Genomic DNA, 6,008 nt, shown 5'->3' with positions numbered 1-6,008 from the left:
ATATATATATATATATATATATATATATATATATATATAAATGAATTTAAAATGTTTTTAATATTTATTTAAAATAATATATATATATATATATATATATTTAAATGAAACATGTGGTCTATAATTTTTTACGATAAATTTAAAAATAAATAAATATTATTTTTTCGTAGTCCAGGCTTCGGTTCACGTTTTAGTGGTCCTTATCAATTCCTATTTTTACAACTTGATCACTATTTCAATTCATCACCTCTTCATATTTGTTCAGAACAGGACATTTCACAATACACAAGTTTCATAGTTTCCTCGATCTAATTTTTTTTTTTTAAAAGCCACCATTGTTGCTCTCTCCAAAAGCTTCCAATTCTATTTCTTTTTCATCTTATTCCTGAGAGAGATGTCTGTTGTCTTGTGATAAAATTGTAAATCTATTACTTCACAGAGTTGTAGTGTGTTTCCATAAGATTTCAGACATTTGTACCGGTTTGATCCTGAGCCGTGGAAAGGATTGAGTTTGCTCTTGAACTCGTAAAAAGAGCGGTGTACCGGTTTGATCATGAGCCGTGGACAGGATTGAGTTTGCTCTTGAACTCGTAAAAGGAGCGGTGTAGTGGTTGGGCTCTGATCTGAGGAAAGTGTCAGAAAGTTTTATTCAAATTCCCAAGAGACGCTTGGGGGAGGGGAGTAGGTCGAGTTTGACCGAACCACTATGAAACTACGGTGTTATATTTTCTAACTCTTTTCCTATTTAAATTCTAAATTTTAAGTTTTATTGCATGTTTCAAGTTTTATTGTTATTAAAATGAAAATTAATAATTACATGGTTGAAACCCTATTCATCCCCCTCTAGGGCTGTCATATCGATCCAACAATTGGTATCAAAGCATGTTGCTTTTATTGATTTTTTTTATATAAACTTTATTTTTAGAGCTTATGGCAAATCTACATGTTAAAAACGGTTTTTGTGAAGGACAATCAACTTCTAGACCTCGTTATTTTGATGGAACAAATTATACATATTGGAAAGCTAGAATGAAAATTTATTTGCAATCGATTGATTATGAATTATGATTGAATGTTAGTAAAGGTCCTTTCATTCCAATAAAAATTGTTAATAACATTGAGGAGCTTAAATTATAGAATGAATTTGATGAACACGATATAAAAAAATGTTCTTTTAATGCTAGTGCTATACATTATCTTTATTGTGCCCTAAGTAATGATGAATTTAATAGAGCATCTATGTGTTGTTCTGCATATGAAATTTGGAAAACTCTTGAAGTAACTCACGAGGGAACAAATCAAGTTAAAGAAACAAAAATTAGCATGTTAGCTCATAATAAAATGTATGCAAATGAATCTGATGAAAAAGTAGCAAACTTTTGCTTCATGGCTCACGGTGACAAAGAGAATGAAGTCATGGCTCAGGGTAACAAAGAGGATGAAGAAGACGAGGTAATTCTTGAATCTCCCTCTTACGATGAATTATTTAAAAAATTTTAGGAGATGCAACTTGATTTAGAAAAACTTGGTTCAAAGTATGTTATGCTTCAAAATAAATATAAAGCTTCAATTATTAAAAATGAGTCTTTATTAAATGAAATTTCTTGCTTGAGAGAGAATAATCATAATGTTGTAAAATTTGATATACGCGGTAAAAAACAGGTAAATGATTGTGATGAGAAAACTGCATTACTTGATAAAATTAAGTTTCTTGAGCAGGATTGTTATGAAAAAGATAAGTTATTGAATCAAATACTATACAAGAACTTGGTAAAACTAAAGAGTCTATTCAAAAGTTAACTAGAGGTGCTCAAAAATTAGATAAAATAATTGAAGCAGGTAAGCCGTATGGATATAAAAGAGGATTGGGCTATATTGATGAATGTTCTCCACCTTCAAGTTCTAAAACAATATTTGTTAAACCATCCCCATTATGTCTAAGCCTAACACATGCAAATTTGTATCTCAGTACGATAAATCTAGATTTGTGCCTACATGTCATGATTGTGGTGTTGAAGGTCATATTAGACCTAATTGCTTTAATTAAATTGAAAAATTCTCAAAACTTTCGTTCCGAAAGAAAATTTTCTCAAAAGGTAAAATTTAACAATGTTTTAAGAAATAATTTTTCTATTGAAAATAGAATACATAAACTTAGTCCAAGAAATAAATTCATGCATGATGCTGTTTGTTTCTCGTATGGTAAGTTTTTTTAATATGAATGCAAACATGATTCCTAAATTTGTGAAAACTAATTTGTTAGGACCCAAACAAGTATGGGTACCAAAAGGTCAATTTTGAATATCTTTTCTTATAGGTTTATTTGAAAGCCTCCAAGGAAAAATATAAGTGGTATTTGGACAGTGGTTGGTCAAGACACATGACGGGAAACCAATCCAAGTTTGTGAGTCTTTCCAAGAAGGATGGTGGCTTAGTAACCATTGGCGACAACACGAAGGGTAAAATAATTGGTAAGGGTACTATAGGTAATTGACTTGGTTTTGATGATAAAACATAACAATGATGTTTTGAAAAGATTGGCTAATTTTGTAAAAAGAGTTCAAAATGATTTTTTTTTCTCTTTACTAAAATTAGGAGTGACCATGGAGGAGAATTATAGTGTAGCGTTTTAAAATTTTTGTGAAGATAATGGTTTTTATCATCAGTTCTCTCTTGAGGACTCTTCAACAAAACGGTGTGGTTGAAAGAAAAAAAATCGTACTTTACAAGAATTTACTAGATCAATGTTAAATGAATATGGTTTACCTAAATATTTTTGGGCGGAAGCTGTTAATACCGCCGGTTATGTATCAAATAGTATTTTAATTAGACATTGTTTAGATAAAACTTCTCATGAACTCTATCATAATAAAATTCCAAATATTCGGTATTTAAAAGTTTTTTTTGTTGCAAATGTTTTATTTTGAACAACAAAGAAAAGTTGGGAAAATTTGATTCTAAGACCGATATTGGTATTTTTCTTGGTTATTCATCTACTAGCAAAGCTTATAGAGTTTTCAATAAGAGAACTTTAGTTATAGAAGAATCCATGCACGTGGTATTTGATGAATTTTATAATGATATTTCTAATGAGTTTATTTGTAGTGATGATTTAGAAAGAAATTTTGGAGATTTGTCTGGAATGACAAAGGAAGAGAAACTCTTTCAAGTAAAGAAGTGAGCTTAAATGAAAAGAAGGAAGAAAGTTCTTGTCAATGACAAAGGGAGAGAAACTCTCTCGAGTAAAGAAGAAGTGAGCTTAAATGAAAAGAATGAAGAAAGTTCTTCATCAGTGCCAAAAGTATGGAGGTATGCCTCATCTCATCCCAAGGACTTGATTATTGGTGATCCCGAACAAGGTGTGAAAACTCGTTCCTTTATTATTTATTTAATAATCTTGCTTTTGTTTCTCAAATTGAACCAAAAAGTCTTAAGGATGCCGAAAATGATGAGTTTTGAATTTTAGGAAGAACTAAATCAATTTGAAAGGAACAAAGTATGGGAATTAGTCCCTAGGCCCTCTAATATTTCCATTATTGGAACCAAATGGGTTTTAGAAATAAAATTGATGAAAATGGGAATATCATTAAAAATAAAGCTAGACTTGTAGCTCAAGGTTATTGTCGGGAGGAAGCTATAGACTATGAAGAAACTTTTGCACCCGTTGCTAGACTAGAAGCTATTAGAATGTTACTTGCATTTGCTTCTTACAATAATTTTATATTATATCAAATGGATGTGAAGAGTGCATTTGGTTATATTATGGAGAAAGTTCATGTAAAACAACCCTGCGGATTTGAAAATTTTGATTTTCCACCTCATGTCTATAAGTTGAAAAAGACTTTTTTTTGGCTTAAAACAAGCTTCAAGAGCTTGGTACAATAGACTTAGTCTTACTAATTTTCTTATTGAGAATGATTTTAAAATGGGTAAGCTCGACACAACTCTCTTTATTAAAATTAAAGAAAAATATATGTATTAGTGCAAATATATGTGAATTATATTATATTTGGTTCTACTAATCGTTCTTTATGGGACGAATTTTCTAAATGTATGATGAGTATGATGGGAGAGCTCAGTTTCTTTCTTGGACTTCAAATAAAACAACTGAAAGATGGTATCTTCCTAAATCCAGAGAAATACACCAAAGATTTACTCTAAGGTAAGAGAGTACCTTATCAAGGTATGATTGACAAGGTAAGAGAGACTACTCTCTTGGACTCCAATGAACACATCTACCAAGCTTGACAAGGATGAAAAAGATAAATGTGTAGATATAAAATCTTATCGATGTATGATTGGATCTTTACTTTACTGGACTGCCAGTAGACTTGATATTATGTTTAGTGTATGTCTTTATGCTAGGTTTCAATCTTGTCCTAAGGAATCTCATCTACATGCTGTTAAAAGAATATTTAAATATTTGCTTGGGACTATTAATTTAGGATTGTGGTATCCTAGAAATGCTGGGTTTAAATTTGTAGGATATTCTGATGCGGATTTTGTAGAAAGTTTACTTGATCCTAGTACTAGTGGAACTTGTCAATTTCTGGGTAGTTCATTAGTTTCTTGGTTTAGTAGAAAGTTTACTTGATCCTAGTACTAGTGGAACTTGTCAATTTCTGGGTAGTTCATCAGTTTCTTGGTTTAGTAAAAAGCAAAATTCGATTGTCTTATCTACTACGGAAGTAGAATATATTGCGGTTGCTAGTTGTTGTGCTCAAATTCTTTGGATGAAACAAACTCTTTGTGACTTTGGATTAAAATTGGATAGTGTGCCTATCTTTTGTGATAACACCAGTGCTATTAATTTAACTAAAAATCCTGTTCATCATTCTAGAACTAAACATATTGACATTAGACATCATTTTATTAGAGAGCATATGCAAAATAGACGTATTATTCTTGATTTTATAAACCCTAATAATCAATTAGCAGATATTTTTCCCAGCTGTTAAATGAAGATTTTTTTTTGCAAAAATAGGCTTGAGCTTGGTATTATTCGGTGTGATATATCTTGAATTTGAGTTTGGTATTACTCGGTGTGATATATCTTGAATTTGAGTTTGGTATTACAAATCAAATGATAAACCATAGTAGTTCGTAACTCATTTGTAATTAAGATCGAGTTGCATATAATCATACGGTAGAATATTAATCTTCTCAAGTAAAAAATTTATGTAAAAAAAAAAAAAGATAAATTATTTTGGCTCAGTCCTACACAAACTCATTCTTCAAGATATCTCTACTCATATTTTCACTCGAAAGGCTTTGATCAAATCATTTGTAACAATTACAAAGTAACTCATATCAACACTGCTGTCAGAATAAAGTACCGAATCTTATCCAGATTTTATAAATAATTTATAATACTACTTAAACATGATCTTTCTGTGTGCCGACCACGTAACACAAATACCTTTCAATTTTTCATATAATGGATAATGTTAAACGGTAAATAAAAAATTTAAAATTAAATTATTAATTACGGGATTTTAAGACATAAATCATTTCTTCGGATTAAACACTAAGCTTATGCACGTTAGAACTAGTTGATCTATAATGTTTATTAGTCATTCCCGTTTTCTTGGAGATACACTATAGATTTAACCCGCTGATATATTGATAAAACTATCCTTTCTCATCTTCATCTGCACCACCTCCCACCAACAAATATCTATTTGGATCAAATAGTTCGTCAACAATTATTACTGACAAAGTTTTGCTTACTCTACGAAAAATATATTCTTAACATGTTAGATTAATCTAATTAGACATGAATTTAATAGCATTTTGATAACGTTGGAACATGGGGATAGTAACATATGAAATGCTCTAATGCAAGGCCTACCATAATAAACTTGTTACAAATGTCTAAAAATTATTTTAACCGAGAATGGTAACTTAGATTATTTTATTTTTAATAGATTTAAATTACGGGTCGAGGGGATCATCTTAATCTCTTCATTTTCATTTTCTATCTCACACTCCTTTAAATATAGTCTATA

This window comes from Cucurbita moschata, unplaced genomic scaffold (assembly GCF_002738365.1).
Source record: "Cucurbita moschata cultivar Rifu unplaced genomic scaffold, Cmos_1.0 Cmo_Scf00120, whole genome shotgun sequence".
NCBI classification, from domain to species: Eukaryota; Viridiplantae; Streptophyta; class Magnoliopsida; order Cucurbitales; family Cucurbitaceae; genus Cucurbita; species Cucurbita moschata.
This window is presented reverse-complemented; position numbering follows the sequence as displayed.